This window comes from Panicum virgatum, chromosome 3N, assembly GCF_016808335.1.
Source record: "Panicum virgatum strain AP13 chromosome 3N, P.virgatum_v5, whole genome shotgun sequence".
Taxonomy (NCBI): Eukaryota; Viridiplantae; Streptophyta; class Magnoliopsida; order Poales; family Poaceae; genus Panicum; species Panicum virgatum.
In genome coordinates, this window is record NC_053147.1 from 49807297 (window position 1) to 49816645 (window position 9349).

Sequence of the window (9349 nt, forward strand, 5' to 3'; positions counted from 1 at the left end):
CTTGCAGCACCGGGACCTGTGTATTCCGAAAGAAGTAATTAAGATAACGGGGATGAACTTCTCAAAATGAAGAAGATAAATATGTGTGTTACCTTTGGTTCATCCTCCTGTGTTAGCCATGCACGGCCTTGCTCAACATCATCCCTCTAGAAAGAGGTGTATGACCAAAGAGTTCTTGACGCCTCCGAAGCCTATCATTGAAGCAATGGAATAGGGTGCTATCCATGAAAAGACATCTAACTTTCATCCTAGAAGAGATCATAAATACATCTCTTTGACACAATCCATGACGATGAGTAAATTAAAATTTTATCACTCTCAGCATGTATATATATAGTACAATATCGAGGGGCTTGTGGTAACATCATCTGCTGTTTTATATACGGGTCTAAAAGAGAGCCTAATTGTATTGCATAAAGATATACGTACCCTTTTCATTTCATTCCATTCAATTTTATAGTACTTCCAGTTCAGGGAACTGTAAATGTATGTACGACAATATGTTCAATAATAGACTGCTCAGTTCAGTGCCTTAAAGTTCATTTAAAAATGTGCCGGGAGATTGATGGCACCAGGGCCATCTTGATGTGCTATGGCAAAGCAACTATGTAATCCTGCTTTTAGAGGCTTTTCTCGATCAAATATCAGAAACTACCAGTTTCAGGTATTGTAACCCAATAATGATTCTAGTATTTTTAACTAATGTTAAAATGGATGTACAATGATCTAGCTAGCATTTCTTTACGAGATACGTGCAATCGTTTAACCCTCCCCAAAAACGTGCAAGGGCTTGTTCGGTTGCTCAGTTTTGCTTCCTGCCCTGGATCCGATCCAGACCAGATTCCAGTGATTCCAGGTGTGTCACTGGCCTGTTTTCAAACCCTAGCCTGGTTCAAATCCTAAACTGGAATGAGTGTTCGGATCCTAGTGTGTCACTAGCCTATTTTAGATAAAACAGAATTTCATCCAAAGAAGAAGTAAAACAGAGCTATGGTGCACAATAGATTCTTGCATCCATAGTACCCATTAGCTCATGGATAAATTCATGACAGGCTGCTTATTAGTTCAACGACGAACAAGCTAATAAATATTTTTTAGCATCTGAAACTACAAGTTGGAAGAGAATAAAACATAGTAGTAGCCAAATTAAATATTGTTTAGCATCTAAAACTACATTGTGGTCAGACCAGCTCATATCTCTCAGCAAGTAACAGTGCCTCAAGTTCTTATCGCCGTCTCTCCAACTCCTGAAAGATCATGCATTCAATGAGAAAAAGATCAACGATATGTCATCAATAGCAAGAAACAGGGATATCCAATCAAATAGAGATAAATGAACCTCATACAATTACACCTCTACAAGTAACAAGGAAAGATATTTGTTAAGCAAAAAAAAGTGTTGGAACAGCACACATGTTAGGCACAGGAGGCAGCCACAACAACCCATGTTAAGCCAAAAGAACAGTTGGATAAGAAGGCAAGCAAAGTGTTCATATTTTCAATCCATCAAGAACTACGGCACACATTCAAGCATGATTATAGCTTAACCTTCTATTCTGTCACAGCATAAGCAACTTGGTTTACACAACAGTGTCATGGTTTATGAGTAGCGGTGTCCAGCATAGTGTCACAATATAATTCATTGGTCAAAAACTTGACGAACATTACAACAATTTGCCGAGCAAGACTCCTAGACCCTCCAGAAGGTTTTCACCATCTAACCTGCGTAGTTGAACCCAGAAATCTTAAGTCTGAAAATAGCACATGCAAGAAATAAAACAAAGTCATGTTGGTTTTTTTTTGCAAAGAATAAAACAAAGTACAGGACTGCATGTAATATGTGGTGAATTCACAAGTTACTGCACTGTTATGTATCTCCAATTGTCTATGCTAATATGAACTGTCACTCTCTACATCAATTCATTGGATTACTACATAACAAAAGAGAAAGGGCAGTCATACATTTATGACTCAGAAGGGAACTCAAACACATGCACATGTAGAAATACTACTGAAAAAAAGAACTGTATGGCAACAAACAGGGAACCTAGAACTGTATGACAACAAGCAACTCAAAATGCTATCATATCACTAGATCACGACACAGTTAACTGTAAATCTGCCTAAGACCACATATGTGGAGAAAATATCATGTATAGTACCTTTCGATGTTGCTACTGGATCCCAGGAAAAGGGAGCTTCACCTTCCCCAACTCTCAATGGTGTGGTGAGATCTACAAGTAACAAGAAAAAATCTTGATCATGTACTGCACAGGACAGGCTTCTTGATCAAGTATCAAGATTAAATAAAAAGCTTGCTGTTGGGCTGGCCTTTGTCATTATAATTCACAAGCAACCACACTATACTGGGATCAGGCCTTTACTCTTGGTGACTACCCTAGAAATTACAGAAGCAAGCAGCAGGCAAGCAGTTGGCATCTGCAGCACACCATTGCCATTGGCCATTGCTGCCTCAAACATCAATATACAGGGATCTCAAGCTAGAGCGTGATCTTGCTAGTTGTAAAGAACACATACAGATCCAGCATCAATACGAACTACATACAGAAAGGGAAAACTTTATTGAAGAACTGCAGAACAGATAACAGTCAACAGTGAAATTTCATCTGATGATTTCAAAAACCATCAGCTCATTCATATCTTTTACTCAAGGTAGGTGACCTGGATTGGAGCAAGCAGGATTGGAGCCGGAGGGTAGGTGACCCGGTTCTAATCCAAGCCAGGAATGCGGGGAGGGAGGCCAAGCCGGCCCGAATCAATTCCGGGCCAGGTCAAACTGAACGGGCCTTCTGACCCCCTAACCGGTTTCAATCCGGGCTGGCGTAAACCACCTGGAACGGCCGATCCAGCTGCAACCAAATGGGCCCTAAAGAAGAACATTCGTCTCCCCAGCCCAGTCTTGAGATGTGCATTATTAGTCCAGGGACCTTGTGCATAGTCATTCAGGCGAAGGTGGAGGGCAGCCCCCGACGCCGGTGAGTCCCTCACCGAGAAGGCTAATACGCATAGACGGAAAGACCTAGCGCTTTGGCCTAGGGTTTGGCGACTCGGCGGCGACTCTTGCCGGCGAGGAGTTCGATCTCCCTGTTCCAGCTCCCGGCGTGCCCTCCGGCCTCTCTGCTCGGGCTGAACAAGGGGTTGACTTTGCTCAACTGCCCGGCCTTGGCAGGAGGTCCTGTAGGCTGTCGGCATGGGGTGCAGGGATCGGGCTTTCTGAAGATGGCGGCGAACCCGACCAGGGCGGGATCAAAGAAGTGCGAGGTGGACGTCAATACTCTCCTATAGAAGCTGCAGTTGAATGACGCCGAGCGTGATGGCGTGGTGCTGGCAAAGGAAGAGAGGGAAAATCTGCCGAAGGTGAAGTGGCTCGCAGTCGCCAAGCTGTTGACAGTTAAGCAGTTTAGTGATCAATCACTTTCCTCGACAATGATGGCAGCCTGGAATCCTGCTCGTGAGGTTACATTCAGGCCGATAGCAAGGAACCTATACATGGTACAAGCGTCATGCTTGGGCGTCTGGAAACGAATCATGGAGGATGGACCATGGCTGTTTCGGGGTGTGCATTGATGTTGGAAGAATACGACGGGGCAACGCCTTTACCGTCGGTAGAACCAAACAGAGTCCAAGTTTGGATACAGATTCATAAGATACCGCCATTATATCACACTGAGAAGATACTAAAGCAATTGGCTGGGAAAGTGGGAGAGGTGATCAGTGTGGAGATGAAGGCTATTCCAACAAGCGGTGGAGATTTCCATCGGGCCAAGGTCAACCTACTTGCATCCAAACCTCTGACGAGGTTTGTCACTCTAGCACCAGAGGGGCAGGAGAGTATGCTGCTGCTCGTGCAATATGAGAAGATGGCTCGGTTTTGTGCTCACTGCAGCGTGATGGGCCATGCTCATCTAGAGTGCGGCACGGGAGAACATGGCGAGGAGGCACTGCAGTACGGAGATTGGATGCTGGCAGCAGCCGAGACGTGGCGTGCTGGAATACCTCGTGTGCGAGGCATCTTTAATGCAGGGAAGGATGGACCTCGGGGCTGGAGTGCCACCACAGATAAGGGGGCACCACAGGAGCAGAGCGGACAAAACATGCGACAAGGGGCGGCCCGAGGACTAGGGTGTGGAAGGAGAAAGAGACACAAGGCTCGGAGAGTAGTGGAGCGAGGAAGAGGATGCCGGAGGAGGCGGGCTTGGACGGTGATATCCTTGATACTACCTCAAGCCCGGGCAAAGGTGTGGTAACCCCAGTGGAGAACATGCATGGGAAATCCAGCACGCAAAAACAATTGATCCTCGATCCTTCTGCGTCGGCGAGTTCTAGCTCTAAAGGGATTCCCCCACCCCCTCCACAGTATGTTCCCCCAAGGGAACAGAAGCGCATGAAGAGGGCAGTAGCCTGCAGTGCAAGCTCATCACCCCTGAAGCCAATGGTGGCCTCCCAGGCGGAGGACCGCCTGACGCATTGAGTTGCCTAAGTTGGAACTGTCGTGGCTTGGGCAACGCCGCGACAGTGGAGGAGCTTCGCGATCTCGCGAAGGATGTTGCCCCGATTGTGCTTTGCGTGCTTGAAACCCAGGTACACAAGTCACGGGTAGAAGGTTTAAAACATACACTAGGCTATGCTAATGCTTTTGCTGTAAGCAGTTCTGGCCGTAGTGGAGGGCTGGGGATTTTCTGGAATAATGATATAAAGATTGATATTTTACCGTATTCTCAGTATCACATTGATGCCATTATCCATGAGGAAAGATGTGAGCCATGGAGATTGACGTGTGTGTATGGTGAAGCACAGACCAGTGAGAGATTTAAAACATGGGACCTTTCAAAACATATAAAATCTTCTTCGTCTCTTCCCTGGCTGTGTATAGGTGATTTCAATGAAGTTCTACATCGATCGGAGCATGTCGGCGTGCAGGAGCGGAGCTATAATTAAATTGCCGGCTTTCGAGATATGGCAGATGTGTGCAGCCTCTATGATCTGGGCTATGAGGGGCGAAGCTGGACCTTTGAGAAGCGGGTGGCAGGTGGCTCATACTGTCGTGTTCGTCTTGATCGTGCCCTAGCCACCTCGGAGTGGACCAGTCATTTTCTTGTGGCGACGGTCAGTCACCTGGCGGCTGTGGCCTTGGATCATGGACCAATTCTGCTAAGGTGGAAGCAGGAACGTGACAAGAATTGTAGAAAGAGGAAGAAAAGGTTCCAGTACGAGATCATGTGGGAATCACATGAGGATTTTAATCCCTGGCTCGGTGAGGTGTGGCAGGGAGACAAAGCTACGACCCTTGCTGATCTGCAACGGAAATTAACATCAGTGGCAGGGCAGCTGGAAGGTTGGGGCCGTCACACTTTTGGGCATGTTTGCCTCGAGTTGAGGAAGCTTAAAGAGGAGTTGGAAGCCATGCAAGCGAACCCTTTGTGTGTGGGACCGACGTAGGAGGAGATCAAATTGACTGATCGGATCGTTGAATTGAACCATAGGAAGGAGATTATGTGGCAACAGCGATCAAGAATCAGGTGGCTATCGGCAGGGGATAAGAACACCCGTTTCTTCCATCCAAGGGTGAGTCTGAGAAGGAAGAAAAACAAGATTAGCAAGCTCAAAAGGCCAGATGGCCAGGTGACAGAGGATGCCGACGAGATGAGCAAGCTTGCAACAATGTTTTATAAGAACTTATATAGCTCTGAGGGAGTGAGAGATATGGAGGTGGTCCTGGACGCAGTGCCAACCAGAGTTACGCCTGAGATGAACGATCTACTGTTGGCTCCGTTTGATAGCAGGGAGGTGAAAGAGGCCCTGTTCCAAATATTTCCTACAAAGGCACCGGGCCTGGATGGTTTTCCGGCGCATTTTTTCCAGCGACACTGGGATCTTTGTGGGGGAAGAGGTTACTTCGGTGGTTTTGAGGGTGCTGAATGGAGAAGATGATCCAGCAAGTATCAATAATACCCTGATAGTCCTCATACCGAAGGTGGTGCAGGCGGATGAACTTGGCCAGTTTAGGCCCATTAGCCTGTGCAATGTCATTTATAACATAGTGTCAAAAGTGGCAGCAAATAGACTCAAGAGAATCTTGCCAATGATCATATCAGAAGAGCAATCGGCGTTTGTTCCGGGGCGCCTCATAACTGATAATATTATTACTGCATATGAATGTTTGCATTACATGAAGCGGAGGCAGGGGCGGGATTCCAGATGCTGTGCTTTGAAGCTGGACATGCGTAAAGCGTATGACCGTGTGGAATGGCCTTATTTACAGGCAATTATGACAAAGCTGGGTTTCCATCAGCTTTGGGTGAGCATGACAATGAGGCTGGTATCTACTGTATCTTTTTCGGTTCTCTTTAATGGTGATCGGCTTGAAAGTTTTAACTCGACGAGCGGTATTCGTCAAGGAGATCCTATCTCCCCGTATTTGTTTCTGTTGGCAGCGGAGGGCCTTTTGTGCCTTATCAAAGCGAGAATCCAGTCATCAAACCTTAAGGGAATTATGGTGGCGCCGTCGGCACCGGTGGTGAGTCACCTCCTCTTTGCGGATGACAGCCTGCTGTTTTTCAGAGCGAGTACGGAGAATGCACGGGAGATTCATGACGTGCTGCAGGTTTACTGTCGGGCTTCGGGCCAGCAGGTAAACATGGAGAAATCCTCTATTCATTTTGCCAAAGGGGTTTCAGCCACCATCAGAGGAGAAATTCTGGATGAGCTGTGCGTACGCAACATGTCCCTCAGTGAGAAATACTTGGGCTCCTTCTGACGTGGGAGCTTCGACAAACGGTGCTTTGAAATACCTAAAAGATAGGGTGTGGAAGAGGGTCCAAGGATGGATGGAACAATTGCTCTCAGCAGGGGGAAAGGAAGTCTTAATCAAAGCAGTTGCTCTGGCGATTCCCACTTACTCCATGTCATGTTTCAGACTACCACGCGGATTGTGCGAGCACATCAATGGTGTGTTGCGGAGATTCTGGTGGGGCAGCAAAGATGGCTAGAGAAAGACGTGCTGGGTTGCCTGGGACGACATGACAAAGCCCAAGTTCTTGGGTGGTATGGGCTTCCGCGACATAGAACTTTTCAATCTGGCGCTCTTGGCTCGTCAAGCATGGAGAGTACTGCAGGAACCGGAGTCTCTCAGCGCTCGCATCCTCAAGTCAGTATATTACCCTAATGGGGAGTTTCTGGAGGCCACTTTGGGCGCACGGCCGTCCAAAATTTGGCGTGCGATTATCGATGGAAAAGAGGTGCTGGCACAAGGCATTATCCGAAGGATCGGCACGGGTGAATCCACTAAGATTTGGTCAACCAATTGGCTACCCAGGGACGGTCTACTCAGGCCTCTGTCTCCTGCTGCAGCCAATCCTCCACAGCTAGTGAGTGAGCTTATTGATCCAACGACGGCAAGCTGGGACCGGCAGAAGGTTACCCGCTTCTTTAACTCCATTGATGCCGAGGTAATCTGTAGCATTCCTTTGAGTACCAGAAGACAAGATGACGTCTGGGCATGGCATTATGAGAAGAACATAATGGTTTGCAAGAACATAATGCACGAGCATGGTTAGCAACAATGTGCTCGTCTTTGCCCCAGGATGACCTGGTCAGAGTGGTCGTAACATTGTGGGCCATTTGGTATGCAAGGCGGAAGGCTATCCATGAGCAGAATTTCCAGAGTCCGCTGTCAACACATTGTTTTGTGAGTCGGTTTATTGCCGAGCTTGGTCTTGTGAAGCCACTTCAGAAAACAACGCAGGTGAGGCGGGACCAACATCCCAAGTGGATTCCCCCTCCCTCGGGTCTGACAAAGATAAATGTTGACGCCGCCACTTCCAAGAATTCGAGTTTGGCTGCAGTAGCAGCAGTGGCACGGGATAGTACAGGTCTCTTCCTCGGAGCATCAGCGGTGACCTTCTCAGGGATTTTGGACCCAGAAACTCTGGAAGCAATGGCATGTAGAGAGGGTTTGGCACTTGCAAGTGACCTCCTACTCCAAAAGATCCGAGTGGCGAGTGATTGCGCCAATGCAATTCGCAGCATCCAGGAGGAGTCAATGGGGCAGTATGGCCAAATAACCAAAGAGATCAGGGCGACTTCAGAACAGTTCCTGAAGGCTGAGTTCGTCCATGAACGTCGGGAGTCCAACCACGATGCGCATAGTCTAGCAAGGAGTGCTATCCATAATTCACTTGGCCGGCGTGTCTGGCTCATCGATCCGCCTACGGGCGTCTGTAATCAGTACTCTTCTATGAATTAGTGTGGAGTTTCCCCCTCAAAAAAAAATCAGGCGAAGGTGGAAATACGATGAACGAGGGTCAGAAAATAAAGCCTATCCTGTAATCCGGCAGTGTGGTTGAATGCATACTGATGTACTGTGCCTACGCATACACAGATTGCCATAATTTAACTATCACGCACTAAGATAAAATCACGCAAAAAACAAAATGAAATCCAAAACTGAGAGGCAGTGGAGGCCTGCTTCTTGGTGTGATGAGTGATTGTCAACACGTGGAGTGGACTAACAGTGTGTAGTCGCGACTCTGTGGAGATTGCGCCAGTTCTTGGTCTGTGGTGTGCAGGTACACGGATGGCGCGGTTGCAGCGAGATGGTTTGGACAAGAGCGTGGCGCGTGCCGATGCACCATGCGGCGGCGTTGCGGTGGCAGGGAGCTCGACGACCATGCGAAGGCGGGAGACCTTGCGGTGGCGTTGGAGGCCCGACCGGATGACCGTGCGGTGGAGAAGGGCGGCCCAGATGCTTGGGCCACTGCTGGGCCGCGTTGCGATCCATTCCTGGCGCCAAGGCGGGATGACGTGGAGTTTGTTGGTACCTCGGGAAAAACCAACGGCGGGATGCGTCGACGTCGGCCAAGTCGAAGAGGTTTCGGCGGGAGGTCGGACATGTGGCGTCATCGGGCTTGGCGGGTGTGCCCGGAAACATCGCGCGGGAAGGTTTGGCGGGTCCTCCAAAACCGCCCCCGAACTCGGTTTCGGCAGTTTTCCCAAAACTGTCCCGTGAAGATTCCAGAAGGACGCGTGGCGACATCAGAGGAATTGCGTCGAGTCGAAGCAAATATCTCCAAGTCGTCGCAGTCGTTGGATGGTCTTCAATGTATCTTTTCCGGTTTTGCCCCTAAGGGCCTTCTAGTTTAATTCTATCACTTAGGGGTAGTTTAGTCTTTTTGTGGAAGACTTGGAGGAGAAGCTTGGGAGAGGGTGGCGTGACCTGGAGGCCACAAAAGGGAGGCGCCCTCCCCTGGCTGGGGTACGCGCTGGACAGAGAAAGGAAAAGTGCTGCAAGCCAGGCGTCACCTCCTCCCTGTTCTTCTTCTCCCCTACC